The sequence below is a fragment of the Saccopteryx leptura genome, chromosome 11, assembly GCF_036850995.1.
Source record: "Saccopteryx leptura isolate mSacLep1 chromosome 11, mSacLep1_pri_phased_curated, whole genome shotgun sequence".
NCBI lineage: Eukaryota > Metazoa > Chordata > Mammalia > Chiroptera > Emballonuridae > Saccopteryx > Saccopteryx leptura.
The window spans coordinates 5,505,399-5,525,659 of NC_089513.1; positions in this window are offsets into that span (position 1 = coordinate 5,505,399).

The following is a 20,261-nucleotide window of genomic DNA, read 5'->3' on the forward strand; positions in this document are numbered from 1 at the left end:
TGTAATCCCCCGGCCGGCCACATGCCGGTATGCCATTGTAACAGAAAGAGTTAACTCGCCAAACAGATTCAAACAGGAAAATTCCAATGTTACCATCATTATGATAATTGAAGTTTCATGGTGTCATTAACATTTTATCCAAAATGCTGTTGTTGAGTGATAAGTCATTACGAAACTTCACTAAACCGACTAGATTTTTAAGTGAAGAGAAATTTCATTCCCAACGAGAAAGGTCTCTGTAATGAACAGCATTTGAGAACTACACCATAAATATCTCCCAGTAAAGCAGGGACATAGTACAAAACACTAAGTCTCAGCCAAGGAAATATCACGATGATCAGAAATGCAAAATTAAGAAAGCAATTCCTAAGGTAGAAAGAAGAACTGTAATAAAGGTACAGTATAATTAAAAGGCTCTACTGTGTGTACCATCTTGATTTCAGCATTGTGAACTCTGGTTCATTTCCACTCTCATTTTTCTCCAGGTGTGATGTTCGTTTATGGGTCATAATCTAATCATTGCTCACAAAAAAAAAAAAGAAAAAGAAAATCATAAAGAAAGGAAGGGAAATCAGAGGTGCCCTTTCTTGTTGTGAAAAAATAGTTTCTGAAATCAGAATTAAACCCTTATACCCATATGGCAATGGAATGGCATGGCATGTTTCTGCAAATTTGCAAAAGGTTGATGTGTAAAAAATCTTTAGTCACAAGAGAGTCTCATTAGGCTTCTTTGCTGTAGAATGTGCCTGAAAACAGAAGACCAAAGAGTGGAAATGAAGTCATAAATGAACAATGTGGCATGGTGGAAAACATTATTACCCATAAAAACAAAAATATGCCCTGAAAATCCAATATGGTGCCGAGTTTAATGAAGGCAGCCTTCACCCCAACTTAATAATAAAGAAATCTCATAAAATGATGACTTGACCATACAGAATTGTTTTTAATTCCTTACACACACACACACACACACACACACACCAAAAAAAAACTTTTGAGAGGGTGTATTTATATTCCTTGATATTATTAATAATAACAGTAGAAGTGCTTAGCTGACGTTTAGCATGGAAATCCTCCTGCTAACCAACAGGAAGGACTTCCTGTAAGCACAGCGCCATGTGTAGAACAGACAATTGCTGAGTGCTCACTGAGCACCCAATGAGAAACTTACAAATAAGGACAGGTGTGATTTAGTCCCTGCCATCACATCTTGGGCATAGAGAATGCCTTAGAAAAATGGTAACTGTGAAAGTTTTTCTCCTCAGCTTTACTGGGGAAAGCAGGATTTTCTCTCCACTACAACAATGAGAGCAAATAAATTCATGCCATCACTGTACATGACATAAACCGCCCCTTATGGAAAGGGGATAATATCATCACATTACACTATTGTGCTGATTCTCCCAGTAACCCTGGAAGATCACCCTCTGTGCTCTCTAACAGCAGGACCACAGGAAGCGTCCCTTCTTTAACCACACAGTCTTGAACACTCACTCGAGAAGCAGACATTGATGACCTTGTCTTTCTCCTCCTTCCTCACCTGCGTCCTTAGTAGCTGCAAGCGGTTTGCAGAGGACGCCTGCTTGTTTGCTCCGGACCCTCATCCCTGGGCTTCCGCGGGTTCTCAGGGCATGGCCACAGCCAGATGGAATAGCTCCACCTTGACAGCACCTCCAATCCTATTTGTTTAAAATGGAACTCATCGCACGGCCTCCTACCCATTTCTTCTGCATTCTCTCATTCAAGTCACAGCGCCACGGTCCCTGCAGTCACCCAAGCTGGAAACCCTCCCCCCCTCGGGACTCGGGTCTCTGGGTCAACGCCACACCCAATCCACCAGCAGGTCCTAAAAGCTTCTCCTCCCAGAAGCAGTTCGCTGCTGCTGCCCCCGCACCAAGTTCCTGGTGCTCACGCTGGACAGCTGCGGACTCCGAGGCTGGCCTCCCAGGTCCCTGCTCCCCCTAAAACAGCATCTGAGGGTCTCTACCGGTTCTGACTCTTCCCTGGCCATGCCTCTGCTGTAGAAACCCAACAACGCCCCCGCCGACCACGCCAGATCGCCCAGCCTGGCCTGTGTATCTCATAATCCCGCCCCGTCCTGTTTTAACAGCCTCATCTCTTGTCACTCCTGTGACACTACCCCTTCACAGACTTTACTTATTTATTTTATTTTACCTGTTATTGCTCCATTTACCTACCTCCTTGAAGAATCAACCTCTGCTTCGCATTCAGAAGACTCAACTCTTCCAGGAAGCCTTCTCCGCCACCAGAGTCCCAGAGACGCCTGAGCAAACACACACGGAGTTATACTGTCACTTCAGACTCGCAGGAACCCTGGAGCGTGTCTGCTAATGGTTCTGCTAGTCACTTTGAAGAGACCATCAACCAGGAGGCTCACATCAAACATGGCAGTGTCTGGGGTTTGTTGGCGGCTCCCAAGTCCATCCTCCCTGCCACAGGCCAGGGTGCGAGGGTCTTCCCTCAGAGATATTTCCTCGCAGTGCCTGTGTTTAGTATATGCAACACAGTCATGTTCCCCCCAGCTACCTGACAGTGTTTTAGGGGACTTATTTACTATGGGTCAATCTTGAAACAAGAGACATCCAGTGAAGAACTTTCAGGTCTAGCATTTCCTAGTGAGCATTTGTATTATGTCTACCTGATTTCATTGTGATCAAAAAACATACTCTGAAATATTTTAATTGCTTAAAATATATTGACTTGCTTTATGGCCCTAAATATGGTCAACTTGGTTAAGTAATCTCGGAGCATCTGACAGGAGCATGCATCCTAATTGCTGGGTGAAGTGTGTTATATATCACTTTATATAACAATCATGTTGTTCATCAAGATGTTGATTTCCTCTATATCCTTTCCAATGTTTTATTTGCTTGTGTTATTTCCTGAGACCAGTGTGGGTTTGTATATTTTTCCTCTTACTTTGGTCAATGAGGGATTTATTAATTTATGTTATTTGAGTTGCATCATTTAGGCTTATTTTAGAAGTCCAATATGCTATCCATTGTGCCACAGAGTAATTAGGTTTATATCAATTAAGAATTGTTAACTCTTCTTGGTTGTTTTATCATCCAGTCGTGACAAAAGGTCAATCTTTATCTCTAGTCAGACTTGTTGACAGAATATTCAATCTACTCTTGGCACAGCCACCCCGGCTGTGTTCCTTTCGGTTTCCCTGAATGTGGCTTCCTAGCCCTTCATGTTTAACTTTTCTGGTTTCTTCTCTTTAAGATCTATCTCTCATGAACGGCATAGAGTTGAACTTGACCCAGTGCAACCATTTTTGAGTCTGTTTAGATGTAAAATAAATCGTATTACTGGGTTTACATCCCCATCCTTAATGTTAGTTTTCTATTTGTATCAATTTCTCACCCATTTCGTAGCTGGACCATTGGGGACACATGACCTCCCTGGTGAACGCTTCAGGGGCAGAGTGGCATGGAGAATTGTAAATTGACTCTTAAATTCTTTCACCTGGAAGTGACATGTCACTTCTGATTACGTGTCATTGGGCAAGGGCAGTTATGTGGCCATGCTGAAATTGAAGGGAGACAGAGAAAGCAATTTACTGTTTTCCTAGGAGGAGAAATTAGCCAGAGACATTGGAGAACACTAGTAATATTGTGCACACTCTACATAAAATTTTAAAACATCGATATGTCAGAGAACACCATAAACAGTATTTTAAGTCAAGGGACAACTGGGTAGAAACTATTTCAGACATGCATTATTTTAAAAACTACTTCCAGAATACATAAAGAAATACCTCTTTTGTTTCAAATAGATTCCACTACTTAAATACATAGATACAGAATTATTCACTTTCTTCTTGTGTCAGTTTTGGTGAATTGCATTTTTCTTTAACTTTCTCCATTTCATCTAAAATTAGAAATTTTTTATCATAGATTTCAGACATTTGAGTACTCAAAACATTTATTTCCCTCCTCTTATACCTTTGCTCAAAGTTATGTAAGTACTCACATGAGACAAAACAATATGAATCAAGAAATTTATGTATTATTATATACATTAATTACATCCTTTGTAGGTGAAGACTTGAGGAAACAGGCATTACAATATACTCTATAAGAGAGTATAAAGTTTAAAATGCATATATGCTATCACCCAGAAATTCTGCTCCTAGATATGAGAAAAATAAAATAACATGAAAAACAGAAAGGGCCACGACAAGAAATGTACCATGAGCCTACACACACTGAGCTAAAAATCTCTCTGAGATATACTGATAGGTTAAAAAGAACTTGCACAGTAATATTTAGGGTGGTCTACCTATGTTACAACTATGCACACAAATAAAACAAAATCTTACAAACTGCTCTGTGTACATATGTTTGTAACCAAAGTGCACAGAATATGGCCTCAGAGACCACCCACAGAATTTACCAGAGTGATGAATTGAATTGAAAAAGGGTTAAGAGGAACTTTCACTTTATTGATAGTATATCAATATTTTACAAATATTTAGTAGTTTTTGTATAAATGTAATAATATACTAAGTGATGTTAAATAATAACACACTAAGATAACACTAATCAGATTATTTTCATGTTTACAGAAGCATTTATACTTTATGTATTTTCCAGTGATTGTTCATGTTTTGTCAAAGTAACATATGCACATAGTAACAAATCTAGAGGCAGAGAAGGGCTCACAAGGAAAAGCAGCAGTCCTAACCCCCCTTCCCCAAACCTCACCATCCCAGCCACATTCACCAGGGACATACTCTTTACTCCCAAAGCAAGTACAAAATAATGAGGAACATATTTATACCTTCATTTCCCAATTTTAACACTCTTTTATTATCCCACTATAAGTAAAAGTATTCCTCATTGTATTAATTGAGACTATCTCTTCTTTTTATAAAATTGTGCATTTACAACTGCATCACCTTTTCTATCAATTACCAGAGTAGCTTTGCACATTTAAACATTTCCCATTTCCTCAGTTTCTGACAGTGTCAGCCCCCTTCCCCTCTGGACGCTGAGAACGTTAGATCTCCGCTGTTCCTTCTGCCTTCCACGCACCTGTCCTCACATCTGCTCTCTGCACAACGGGATTTTCATGCATTCAGAGTTTAAAAACATGGCTTTTTGGCTCAGCAACCACAATCTAACCTTCCATGCTTTGTTCATAGGTTGGTTCTAAAAGTTGAAAAGCCAATAGGCAGAATTATATTACCATGACTATATAAATAATCATTATTCAGGTCACTTAGCCTGTGAGAACTGCACTTTCTTTTCTACATAACGGTGGCATGATCCAGATAGGCTTAAAAGACAAAGTTCCTGGTACAAAAGCCAAATGAATCCTCCCTTTCTTATCCTCCATCGGTGGCTTATCATCGGTCTGCTTTGTGCTGGAGCACAGCTTGGAGTGGGCCATTTGTTTTTTTCCTAGTTTTACAGTGCTTCAATTTTTCTGTCCTCTGGGTCATATCATTCACTGAGTAGGGTGCTCCTTCCCCCCTGCTGAGCTCCACCTGCACGACCCAGTCTGAACTCTGGGACTGCCACGAGCTACCATTCTGTAAAACTCCACCACCAACTCATCCGGGGTGAATGATTCCTTCCTAGGTCCCAGGCCCACCTCGCAACTGACTTCTCATTTTGCTGAAATACTTAACTTTCTAAACAAAGGCATGGGGAGGGGCGGGATTTTTAAATATTCAAATGTCTAAAATTATGCTTTCTTGCCCTCACTCTTGATTGATACCTTTGCTCTGTTTGAAATCTGGGCTCCAAATAATTTTACCTCAGAATTTCGAAGGCGTTCCTCTATTATTGCCTAGCACTGAGGTTTAGAGAGAGGAAAAGTCTGCTGTCAGTCTGATTCTCGTTTCTTTGTCGGTAACCTGATTGGTTTTGCTTGATTTTATTCCTAAGGTTTTAGAACATTTCTTTAATCCTGTTATTTCATGTGTAGCCTATTGTTTTGTTTTGTTTTTCTTCACTCTTTGGACTCTATCAGTATAAAGATTTGGGTCCTTCTCCATCACAAAGATACTCATTATTTTACATTTCTTTGAAAAACCCATGTGCCCATTTCTCTCATTTTGAAACTCTTGTCATCAGGCGCTGCACCTCCTGCTCGCTCCTGTGTCTGAGGAGAGATGATCTAGAGGCCGTGGAGGTCCACTTCCTCTCTGCCTTGGTGGCAAAACACAGGGTCAGACGTCAGAGTTAGTTCAATAGAAAAACTGGATGACACCGGCCAGTCGGCTCTGGAGGATCCTTCTTCCTAGCAAAGCCAGGGAGAGTCCACTGTTAACAAAGTTATACGAACACTCCTGTGCTGTACCCATAAACGCAGGAGACGTTAGGCAACAGTCCCTCTGGGCCACAGCATGACTGTCACATGCAGACTACCTGTGCCAGGCCTAATCTTGGGACAATGAGGGGTAGGAGAATGCACCCGTCTGTTCCTTCTCTCACGGGCAAATCCCCACCCTCGACTCAGTTCCCCGGCACACTTTCACTGTGTAATGCTATGATACCTTCAATGTTTACCTTGTCCTACATTCCAGGGAGCTACTCAAATTTACTTTTTAATTTCTATGACCTGCTCTTGTTCTTGAATTATTCGTTTTCCACATTATTCTATCCTTTTTACATTGATGGAACTATTTCTTTTCCATAGGAGTCTATCCTTTTTACACTGCTTGTGCTACTTCCTTAGGTCTCTCTGGATGTGGGAATGAAGAGGTGTTCTCCATTCGTGTTGTGAGCTCCCCCTAGTTCCCAGCTTTGTTCTGTCTACCCTGGATCGACATTGTGGTTCATCCATCTTCATTTTCCTCTGTCACACTCTCCGTCCCCTCCTGTGTCTGCTGGCCCTGGAGAGCCACCACGGATTTCCTCTGCCGATCTGGATACAGGCCTGTGGGCCCTAGAGCTGTCTCTGGGGAAAGAGGATCCGGACGGGGGCTCAGCATGGGAATCCAGACAGCTGGCCATCATGCCACAGGTCAGACGGAACTTCTGCTGGAGGACAAGGAGGTGATCAGCAGCACAGGACAGTGGTCCTCCTAATAATAAACCCAGATACCCACTGTGACAGGACTGGCTGGTCATGCACGGCTCCCAGGCACCTGTGGACGAGTGAATAGCACTGAAGGGTGAACAGGGCTGAAACCATTCTGCTGGAAAAGCCATCTGCACTGGGGACGCTGCCATGGCGGTCCTGCTTCTCCCAAAGACTCCAGGCTGTGGATCGGCAGGCTGAATCTGCCCAGATCTGTTCTAATTCATTCCAAATGTTTTATAGACTCACTTCAGATCTGCAGGCTTTCTGAGATCTTGGGGGGGGGGGGAGGATGACAGTGATGAGAATTAAAACCTCCAATCCCAAATGCAGCCAAAAGATAAAGCAAGTTCCTAATCAAAATGACTAAATTTATATAAACTATTTCTTCCCTTCATTCTGCATATGAATATATTTCTTCCTTTCCCATGTAAAACGAGAGCTCAGAATTTTAAATGAGACTTTCACAGGACCTGAGAAATTGCCACAATTCTTTCCCAGACTTCCTGGGTGCAGGAGAACACCAAGAACGCAGATCTGTTCAGTCTCTGCCCAGCTCTAAAATAATGTGGCTTTCAGACCAGTGGTGTTCCTGTAAAATTGTCGCTCCTCAATTTTCATTTTTTACGAGAAAGGCCTTCTCACCCAAAGCATCTTGAACACTTATGTGCTGAGCATGCATTTATAATCTCTAAGTAATGAATTAATTCTGCGATCAGCAGGATAGCCACAACACCTCCTTTATGTAGCTCCAAAAATATCAAATCGCCACTGCACAGCAAGGCGGAGGGGTCCCGCCTGCACCGCTCAGCAGACGCCACCCTGACCTCTGCGCCAGCCAGAGACCGCAGCACGGTGGGGAGCTGAGAAGAGACTGCACCCAGCGGGTGGCAGACCATGCAGGAGCCTCCTAACCCAGGGCCTGGACTAGAGGGGCAGCCCCTCAGCTCCCAAAGACCAGCTCTCAGCTTGACAAGAAAGTTAATTTCACCACTTGGTAAACTAAGCAAACAGTGGGCGCTACCGTCTCATCCAAGTGCTTTCAGTATTGTAGTCAGAAACAGTCATACAGAAATAAACTATTTTTTAAGAAAAATAATGCCCTTTCCCTGTAATGATTTAGACACAACCTGAGATTTAAAAATAATAATAACCAGTAATTGATGAGCTTAAAAGGACTGTGTTGAATCATTTCTCAGAAAAGGCCAAGTACTGCAAACAGATGTCACTGAGAAAAACTCTCTTACAGTGCAATTGTGGGCCACATGTATGCACATACCAGGAGCTCCACCCACACACATGCACACAACCCGGAGATCCACCCACACACATGCACACAACCCAGGAGATCCACCCACATGCAGGCACATGACTCAGGAGATCCACCCACACACGTGCATACAACCCAGGAGATCCACCCACACACATGCACACAACCCAGGAGATCCACCCACACACATGCACACAACCCAGGATATCCACCCACATGCAGGCACATGACTCAGGAGATCCACCCACACACGTGCACACAACCCGGAGATCCACCCACATGCAGGCACATGACTCAGGAGATCCACCCGCACACGTGCACACAACCCGGAGATCCACCCACATGCAGGCACATGACTCAGGAGATCCACCCGCACACGTGCACACAACCCAGGAGATCCACCCACATGCAGGCACATGACTCAGGAGATCCACCCACACACGTGCACACAACCCAGGAGATCTACCCACACACATGCACACAACCCAGGAGATCCACCCACATGCAGGCACATGACTCAGGAGATCCACCCGCACACGTGCACACAACCCGGAGATCCACCCACATGCAGGCACATGACTCAGGAGATCCACCCGCACACGTGCACACAACCCGGAGATCCACCCACATGCAGGCACATGACTCAGGAGATCCACCCGCACACGTGCACACAACCCAGGAGATCCACCCACACATGTGCACACAACCCAGGAGATCCACCCACACATGTGCACACATCCCAGGAGATCCACCCACACACATGCACACAAACCGGGAGATCCACCCACACACGTGTACACAACCCAGGAGATCCACCCACATGTGCACGCAACCCAGGAGATCAACCCACACACATGTACACAACCCAGGAGATCCACCCACACACATGCACACAACCTGGGAGATCCACCCACACATGTACACACAACCCGGGAGATCCACCCACACATGTGCACACAACCCAGGAGATCCACCCATACATGTGCACATGCACCAGGAGACCTTCACTAGCATTCTCCAATGCCAATGAAATCAGCAGTAAGTAACCGACTTCCTGACATAAGAGATACACCTCATGCTTCAGAGGATGTGTCTCTGGCTTACAGTGGAAGACAAAAACGTGAAGGCACCGAGGAACTGTCAAAGGTCATCTCTAGGAACATGGGTTAGTGACTTGACACAACAGCCAATCTGACAGAGAGAAGAGGAAATGCAGGCAAGTACTGGACTTGGAATGCAAGGTAAACTGTGTAAATGGCAGAAGCATTTAAATATCAGAGCAGAAAAATAAACAAGTGACAGGTGCATTAAGAAGAAGCAATCACTTTGAAAAGCCTCTAAATAAATAAATAAAAACTAAAAAGAACAAAGCTAAAAATTCTATTTCTGTTTATAAGAAATATAAGCCTCTACCTATGTATTATTTCATTTCCCATAGAGAATTAAATGCTACCTAAAATAATGGGCGAGCCTCCTATTCACATACAGTCCTTTTAAAAACATGAAAGACTAACCCTAAAAGGCAGCTCCCTTTTCCTTTTTTACCCAAAACTGACCATGGCAAAAATCTTGCACTGTTCTCAATGTGCTTTGAAACTTCAAATAAAATTAATGTTGCTTTTTAGTCCATATAAATAATGATAATACAAGATCAACTTTTCATTTGGATCTTGAAAAACACTTGTTACTTCAAATTACATAATTTCTCAAGGTTCCCTGAGGCTTCCGGATTTTCTGTCTTGGGTGACATGTAAGATGGAGTCCCATTCCCCCCTTGACAACCTAAAGCTTAATTTGTGGCTTTGTGTTCATTAGATACATACAGATGGATGGATGGATGCTAAATAGATAGATAATAGATAGATAGATACATAGATAGATAGATACATAGATAGATAGATAGATAGATAGATAGATAGATAGATAGATAGATATGCATATCCCCAAATAATCCAAACAATTTCCCTACTTTAAGGTTCATAACCTTAACTGCATCTACACAGCCCCTGTTCCATGTCCACTGCATATTCCCAGGTCTGAGTATCAGGGTCTTGGGGAGGCCACTATACCAACCACACAACATATAGTTTGCAGAGCCAGTTGATAAGTGATTTTTAAAAACTATACTAGTTTTCTAGGGTTTCCATATGAAGCACCACACACTGGGAGGCTGAAACAACAGACATGAATTGCCTTGCAGTTCAGGCAGCCAGCAGTCCAAGATCAAGGTGTGGGCAGGGCGGGTTTGTGCTGACACGTGAGGGAAGGGGGTGTTCCAGGCTTGTGTCCTTGGCTCACAGAAGGCTGTCTTCATGTGCAAATGGTGCTCTCCTGTGGGCTTGCCCACGTCCACATGTCTCTCTCTTATGAAGATGTCCGTCACAAGGGCCCACCCTGCTCCAGTGTGACCTCATCTTAGCTACTTCCATATCTGCAATGACCCTATCTCCAAATGAGAGCAAATTACCAGGTACTATGGGTTAGAACTTCCATATGTGAATTTTGATGGGGACACAATTCAACCTCTAACAAACTGGCAAATGATACTTCTTTCAAATTTTAACAAGCATGAAACATTTTCATAATGTAATTCTTTTTCAGATACCTAGTATCTTAAGCATTCTAAGTCATGAGGAAGAACCATAAGTGGTCAAGTTGAGATTTTTAAGAACCTCATTTTAAATTTGTAACAAAAGTTAGCAACTTTATTATTTTTTCAAATGAGTCAATAAACTGCAAGCATCTGTTACTAAAGATCTTAAATTTAAAAAAAAAAAGAATATAGAAGGTAATTTTATATAGAACCATCTGAGGGGAGCCTCTTCTTTATTTCTCAAGAAAACCAGCTCTGGAAAAATTAAGAAGTCAAATGTCACAGTTAATTATTCCTGGGCTAGGAGATCTCTGGCCTCAAGTTTTTCCAAAAGAAATACCTATTTCCTTAGCATCAGGGAACCTGACTATGATGTGAATGTTTCAAGACTAAGTTATTCCTGGGCAAAGCAATGCACTGCAGGCTGTCCCCGCTCTTGAGCTGGTAGGATTCTTCAGTGTCACGGCTCTCTCTCTCTCTGGTTCTCTCGGGGCAAACCTTAGGGTCAGATGTCCAGCGTGCAGAATTGCAGTCCAGTCACCAAGTGGTGATGGATCACTGAACTGCTTCATGCTCTACAAAACTGGTAGTTGTCTCAAGAGTCACTGCTCCTTTGGGTTTAGGATGACTCCTACATGTCAGAGGTCTTTGTATGGTTTGTAGAGCAAGAGAAGAATCAGGTCCATAGGCAAGAACTACAGGATGCCCTCTCTCTTGGGATGCACACACACTGTCCTCCAAATTAGACGAAAGGTGATGCGTAGTGTGCCCAGCCCAGTACCAGGCTTCCACAGACCGATGAAGAATTTTTCACATAGAAATTGGACTTGATCAGTCAGTGACACGGCCTTCAAAACCTTACAATAAGATGACTGCTCAAATTGTTATTCATTCCACAACCTTTACTGAGTGCCAAGTGCCACACCAGGAGGAGCTGGGAATTGAGTGATGTGCACCTGCCCAAAAGGTAGTTACTGGTTGGCCACCGGGAGGAGGGGAGTGGGTGGCAAGAACATCTGGTGAGGAAATCCCTCTCTTCTCTGCGCCTGCCTTGAAATGAAAAGGACGGATTCAGAGAAGCAATAAGCCTTTATGTCAACAGTCTGCCTCCTTCACTCTCCCAGGAACTAAACGTTCAGTGCAGAGCTGGCGCAGAAGTACGGGAAGGGAGCCCCGGGAGAGCAGCAGCAGCGGGTGCTAAGGGAGGGGCGGGTGGCAGGACAGGGGCCCCTGCAGCTTCCAATTTCCCAGGCAGGGATTTTCTGCCCCATCAGGCAAGAAAAGGACTGCAAAGGATGGAAGGACACGTTCTGCCACGTTTAAAACTGCCTCAGAATACATTTCCTCAGGTTTCAGCAGAGTTCAAAGCATTCCGTTTTGGAGGGTTTTTCTTTCTACTGAGAAAATTGTTACATTTCATAGAAAATCAATTCCAGAAACAAAAAAATACTTGGGTAGATGTTTTCCATAAAATATTTTATACATTCACACATTTTTGTTGTTGTTGTTGATTTTGTTGTTTGTTGTTGTTGTTTTGTATTTTTCTGAAGTTAGAAGCGGGAGGCAGTCAGACTCCCGCATGTGCCTGACTGGGATCCACTCGGTATGCCCACCAGGGGGCGATGCTCTGCCCATCTGAGGCCACTGCTCCGTTGCAACTAGAGCCATTCGCCATTCTAACACCGGAGGCAGAGGCCATGGAGCCATCATCAGCACCCAGGCCAACTTTGCTCCATTGGAGCCTTTGCTGCAGGAGGGGAAGAGAGAGAGACAAAGAAAGGAGAGGGGAAGGGTGGAGAAGCAGATGGGCACTTCTCCTGTGTTCCCTGGCTAGGAATCAAACCCAGAACATCCACATACCAGGCTGACACTCTACCACTGGGCCAACCGGCCAGGGCTCCATTCATACATTGAATCAGATATTTAATTGGTTCAATCTTAACATGGGAAGAACATTGTGTGTCTAATTAATCAAGGAGGCCAGTGGACAGGGTGGCCATAATGTCAGGGTGGCCCTACGCAAGCAAACCAAAATCTAAGCCTTTAAACACCTCAAGTTTACAAAACCCAAACACCAAGGGCTGCTGACCAGAAACAGCCAGTAGGCTGGAAGTTGTGACCAATCAGTTTCCGTTCTCTGCTTCGCACTTTCCTCTCTGTCGGTTCCCTGGCTCCTGTCTGGCTTGGGCACTGCCTTATGGAAATTGACTTTTGCTCAATGAACTCTACAACATGTTAATATGCCTCCATTTATTTTTTAACACATGTTAGCTTTTTGTCGCTTCCCTAACAAAAAACACACCTACGTCATGGCTCAAGGCAATTCCAGTTTCTATCTCACAGTTTCTGTTACCAGAAATCCAAGGTCAGTGGAGCTCAGCTCAGTCCTCTGCTGGTCTCACAAGGTAGAGATCCTCTCCCTTCCTTCTTGAGAAAATCTTGTGGTGAACTGCGAGTTACATTGTGCTAAATAGAACAAAAACTACCTATAATGGAGGGCCTGAGTTGGGGAGAAGTGATAAAGGGGCAAAGAAGGGGGTATGGACCCACCAAATGCAAAAAAAAAAATTGGGTCAAGAATAAAATGATTTGCTTTTAGGTGATGGTTGTCTAAGAGATATGATGAGAGGAATAAGAGGGAAACAGGAAAAAGGGGAAAAAATTAAAAAATTATTATAGTATTTAGTGGAGCAAGAACTAGATAAAATGGAGAGCTAGGGTTGGGAGCACTGCTTGTGAGTTAAAAAAATGAAGTAAAAAAAAACCCAAAACGCCACAAAGAAAAATTTGAGTCCCAGATAAAATAATTTGTTCGTGATTGAGGATTGAATGAGAGGAAAAGTAAAGGAGAAAAGAAGAAACTAATATAGAGGGAGAGAAATAAAAAGAAAGAGAAAACTACAAACCATTGTTAAGGGAAATCGAAAAAGATACAATGAGATGGAAGAATATTCCTTGCTCTTGGATAGGAAGAATAAATATAATCAAGATGGCCATATTACCCAAAGCAATACACAAATTTAATGCAATTCCCATCAAAATTCCAATGACATTTTTTAAAGAAATGGAACAAAAAATCATCAGATTTATATGGAACTATAAAAATCCCGAATAGCCAAAGCAATCCTAAAGAAAAAGAACAAAGCTGGGGGCATTACAATACCTGACTTCAAACTATATTATAGGGCCACGACAATCAAAACAGCATGGTATTGGCTGAAAAATAGACATTCAGACCAATGGAACAGAATAGAAAGTCCACAAATAAAACCACATATATATGGTCAAATAATTTTTGATAAAGGGGCCAACAATACACAATGGAGAAAAGAAAGCCTCTTCAACAAATGGTGCTGGGAAAACTGGAAAGCCACATGCAAAAGAATGAAACTCAACTACAGTTTGTCTCCTTGTACTAAAATTAATTCAAAATGGATCAAAGACCTAAACATAAGACCTGAAACAATAAAGTACATAGAAGGAGACATAGGTTCTAAACTCATGGACCTTGGTTTTAAAGAGCATTTTATGAATTTGACTCCAAAGGCAAGGGAAGTGAAGGCAAAAATAAATGAATGGGACTACATCAGACTAAGAAGTTTTTGCTCAGCAAGAGAAACTGACAACAAAATAAACAGACAGCCAACTAAATGGGAAATGATATTTTCTAATAACATCTCAGATAAGGGCCTAATATCCAAAATATACAAAGAACTCATAAAACTCAACAACAAACAATCCAATAAAAAAATGGGAAGAGGACATGAACAGACACTTCTCTCAGGAAGAAATACAAATGGCCAACAGATATATGAAAAAATGCTCATCTGCATTAGTTATTAGAGAAATGCAAATCAAAACTACAATGAGATACCACCTCACACCTGTTAGATTAGCTATTACTAACAAGACAGGTAATAGCAAATGTTAGAGAGGCTGTGGAGAAAAAGGAACCCTCCTTCACTGTTGGTGGGAATGTAAAGTAGTACAACCATTATGGAAGAAAGTATGGTGGTTCCTCAAAAAACTGGAAATAGAACTACCTTATGACCCAGCAATCCCTCTACTGGGTATATACCCCAAAAACTCAGAAACATTGATACATAAAGACACATGCAGCCCCATGTTCACTGCAGTAATTTTCACAGTAGCCAAGACATGGAAACAACCAAAAAGCCCTTCAATAGAAGACTGGATAAAGAAGATGTGGCACATATACACTATGGAATACTACTCAGCCATAAGAAATGATGACATCGGATCATTTACAACAAAATGGTGGGATCTTGATAACATTATACAGAGTGAAATAAGTAAATCAGAAAAAAACAAAAACTGCGTTATTCCATACATAGGTGGGACATAAAAATGAGATTAAGAGACATTGATAAGAGTGTGGTGGTTACGGGAGGGGGGGGAGAGAAGAGGAAAAGGGGGAGGGGGAGGGGCACAAAGAAAACTAGATAGAAGGTGACGGAGGACAATCTGACTTTGGGTGATGGGTATGCAACACAATTGATTGACAAGATAACCTGGACATGTTTTCTTTGAACCTATGTACCCTGATTTATTGATGTCACCCTAGTAAAATTAATTAAAAAAAAAAAGAAAATGTAAAACAGGCGGTGAAAATGACTTTCATTAATTAAAGCAGTGTCCACCTGAAAACAGTGGGTGGTGGCAACGTGGTGGCTAGATTTCCCTCCACGGATTGAGCCTTCATTCATTCAAGACCAGGGGGAGGTCAATGCTCTGTTACCATATTTGTGTTTGCCACCTCCAAGACTTTACTAGTGACACTCCACTGGGAGGTCTTATTTCCAGACCTTTGAAACTCCAGGAATGACGTAACCAAGGGATACGTGACCATGTGTGACCTCACTGGTAGTACGTGTGGCACTAACAGCAGCCCATGAGTTACAACCCTGCGTCTTTGTCGGTGCTGCTGCCCAAGGCCATAAACCCAGTTGTAAACATATGTGCCCATTGTCAGAAAATTCATTAACCTTTTTGTTTTCAGCTAGAACGGTGAGAAGTATTCCTATACACTAGAAACCATGGGAACAAACAGAAATGGGATTGCATGGATATTTTGGTTTCTAGTTTCTTGTCATATTGAAAAACAGGCAGCACCCCAGGCATCCCACATCCACCTCTCTCCACCTGACACAGAGGCATTTGGACCCATAATTAAATCTGTGCTTTTTCTTGCTAAGAGAATTGCAACGTCCCACAGTGTTTTATAAGAAGTTCTGACATTATCTTCCCATGTAGAGCCATATCACAACCGCTCTCAATTTTCCCTCAAAATGAGCATGAAGAAAAAGAACACACCCACTAATGAAGGCCCTGCCCAATCAATCAAGCACAAGTCAGGTCTCTTTCTGCCAAACTGTAGTTTGTGGTGACTCTGGAGGTGCAAAGGAATCGAGTTCAATTCCCTCTCAAAATAATTTCGTAAGGAAATAGCTTTCGCTTTACTATGAGTAGTTCTCATTGTGAAAGTTGATCCTCTCTCTCTCTCTCTCTCTCTCTCTTTCTCTCTTTCTCTCTGTCTCTTTCTCCTTCTCTCTCTCCTCTTCTTGATCCCCTTCCCCTCCTCTTCCTCCTCCTCCTTCTCCAAAGTAGCCCGAGCTTTCAGGGCAGTAAGAGTGGATGGATAACCTGATTGTACACAGTCACAAACCCAAAGAAAGAGTGCTTCCCTCTCTGGCGAGAAATGAAACACCCTCAGTCCTGCAAGTCATGAAACAAAACCCAGCAGCCAGGCAGCTCCACTGAAGAGCTGGTGCAGACATGGGGAGGGAGGGCTCTCTCCTGGCCCCATCCACGAAACCATTCCTGACCGGGCGCTGCTATGAAGCAATTAGTTCCCCTTTACTGTGTTCCTTTCCACAAACAGTCCACCAAGAGGCTGCTGCATGACAGGTGTCACCCCCCAGGTCTGCAGAAAGGGGGGTTGATATTAATAGGTTTATGTGATACTGATTTACTCAAAATGGCCTGGGTAAGGGAAGCCTGAAGAATATCATTTTTACAATCAAAATCCTAACCTGAGCAGAGGGAAAATGATCACCAGGAAAAGGAATGGGTGGGGGTAATGAGAAGGGGGTGGCAAACTGTTATTTTCAGAGTTCATCTGTTTTGATGGGAAGGACCTGAGGAAGATGTCTACTCTGAAACCCCTCTGTGTCAGCAGAAGCCCAGGAGAGGCTCCGTGGTGGATCTCCCCATGGCACGGATGTCCAGGAGGTGACTGTGTGCTTCCTTTTTAACTAGCAGAGGAGAATCCACGGGGGAAGTTCCCAGGATTCTATAGCAGCATTTGGGTTTCAGAGTCTCCTCTACTAATGATCAAGAACAGCCTTACATTGGTCTCACTGCCAATTGGAGTCTCACTTACAATGGAGACCTGCCAGAGAGAGGTCTCCAGGCTGAAGGTCAGGAAGTACTTTCGAGGACTTATCTTTGGGAAAAGCCACATGGGCTTAATGGAAATAAGCTTGGCTTTAAGGTTTTATGACATTTGGGTCTATAGGCCTGTCAACAAGCAGAGCCAAGGATGAGGGTGACACTGTATCCATGGGCATCCACCGGTCGGCCCCATGGAGATAGTCTTTAACTTCCTATTACAGTGTGCCTTTGAGTCCGGGAAGCTACGAATAAAAACTTGGACGACAGCCACTGAAGTTGCTCAGAGTTTTGCAAGTTCCTGTTTTAATGGGTTGTTCGCTGGTCCCAGTTTCTCTCAGGGTTGGTGGCAATGGGATCAACAAGGATTCTGAGACACAGCTGGACAGAGTCACTTTATTACTGTGCTACCCCTAGAAGAAGATAAATAGATGTATAATACTCAGATGGGGGACACGGAATCTCAAAGCTGCTTTGCCACAGTCAGAGCAGCTACTTTATGGAAAAGAAAGGATTCCAGCCAATCAGTAAACAGACCGTACTCTGTGATTAGGACTATCATTATACCCACCCAGGGAGCCTCTGAGTGAAACCCACAGAGAGACGTCCCAAAGGAACTCGATGTTCAGGGTCCCGTCTTGGTCTCACCTTTGCAGTGTTCAAAGGGTTTGGGGTCTGACACCTGGAACACACACCAAAGGTGTGCTCGCAGTCCCACTGAGGTTTCTCTGTTTCTACTTATGTAGGACATTTTTAAACGTTCCTTTCTGCAGACAGTTATAGCTCATCTTTCGAGAGACACTATTTCAGCCTCACAGGACACATCAAACCACCATCTTGGTGCCACCGGATGCCATCTGGGTGAGGCACATTATCTGACCTTGTCCCATGTGTTATTTGACAGAACCAGGAATTTGATCTGCAGCAGACACAAAACCTAAAGCCAACAACAGGAAGTAACTTTGGTTTGAATTGTGAACTGATGGACAGCCCAGAGGCATTAGCATAGCTGGTGTGCAGTCTGATCATCAAGCTGCTCAGGGTAAACCTCGGCTTCTTCAAACGGCCTGTATGTGGCTGCTGATTCAGCTGGAGTACCCCAGAGGCAATTAAGAAGGGGTGTGCCTTCCAGAGCAAACCAAAACTGACCCACTCCAAAAGCATTTCGGTATTCTTCTCTTTCTTATCTCTGGCTGACTGGCAGGCCTTATTAGATGCTACAGGTTTTGTGTCTCAGAGAGAGTTGGATCTGACAGATCATCATGGGTTCTGACTCCATATCCAGTTTGCTGGACTCTCAAGCAAGACTCAGTCACAGATAATTCATTGAGTGAGTTTTCTAAAGGGGTGTCCGGGCGGTCAGATCACAGCAAGGACAACTCCCAGAGAAGAACGCAGCTGTCGTTAATGTATCTCCCTCCTCCGGGGGAGGAGGAGGCCGGGCCAGTTTTAGGGGTGTTTCAGCAATGGGTGGAAACGCGTACAGGTAAGAGCAAAAGGATTTCAAAGGAGGTCCATCTAAGAACAGAAAAACACCCTGTGTTTTCTGTCAAAGGAAGGTCTGGATGGTGTGATGGGCCAAGGGGTTCAGGGGAGACCCTCAGACGAAGTCAGCAAGGCCTCTGTTGACTCTGACCACCACTGAGTGCAAACAGGAGGGAAGGTGTTTGCTGTGAAATCAATGTGAAGCGATAATAGGCCAGAGGTCTCCAATGCCCATTCTCTTGTAAAATTTGAATCCGCAAAACTTGTCTCAACATACAAATAGAAAGAAAGATTGGTGATCCTGGAGGGGTCCTTTAAGTCATAAAACCCATCCTCTGCTGAGTCCATGTGATGCAAGGGCCCGGGAGAGTCAGCTTCCATTAGCGTGGAGGACATAGCAGCTGGTCCAGGAAGGTTAGGAATCCAATATCCTATGGGACCGAGAAGTCCTCTATGTTGTCTTTATTTAAGTCACTGGCCAAGAAAGTCATGAGTAGCTTCCAATCTTTAAAGGCAAGAAGACTCTTCATTACTGTTTGATGTCATGGACAGGGAAACGCATTTGGATCTGGTAAAATTGGAGCTTATCCTTAGAGGCTTTGTGTCACTAATGTCAGCACGTGGAAGAAATCAATTCTGCAAGACTCTGGATCCAGGGAACGGGCAGGAGATCATCGGGAAAAGCAGGGTCCTCGGGAAATTGGATGATGCCAGCGATTTAGGTGCAGTGAGTATTTTCAAAAACAAAGAAGATGCTTCTGTCGCCTTGGGCACAGTGTCCCTGGGTGCTGCTCCTTCAGCACGTGGGGGCAGACAGACACAGCCCTCGCTCTGTCTTCTCTCTGCACATTGTGCCATTTGTTTCTATCCCAGATATCCTCAGACTCGCAGCCATCCCAAAGATGCACTCAGAAGTAGAAAGCATCTTCTGGATCATGTGGCTACAACACTCACAAGTGTCACCTTTTAATTTATTTATTAATCCCTCCATGTTTTCTTTGAGGCGATGGGACTGTTAACTGTCTCCCGTGCACCAGACACTGCTGAACGCTGATAGCATGTAATTAGTGAAAACACGAATGAACCACTACTTGTCTGGGTCTTCTCTCCAGCCACAGTTGACCACTACGGGGACTATATCCTTCACAAACTGTGTGAGCACATCAGACACATTCAGAGGGAAACAATTTCCAACTGTTTCCCCCACAAATAACACAGATAGAAGGATGGGTGGATGGGTGAGTAGGTGGGTGGGTGGATGGATGGGTGGGTGGGTGGATGGGTGGGTGGGTGGGTGGGTGGGTGGGTGGGTGGGTGGATGGATGGGTGGGTGGGTGGGTGGATGAACACAGACAGATAGAGATATTTCCCCATCAAATCTGAAACTACATGAATGGAAAGCTTTTATATTTTCCTCAGGAAAAATTTTCTAAACCACTTACC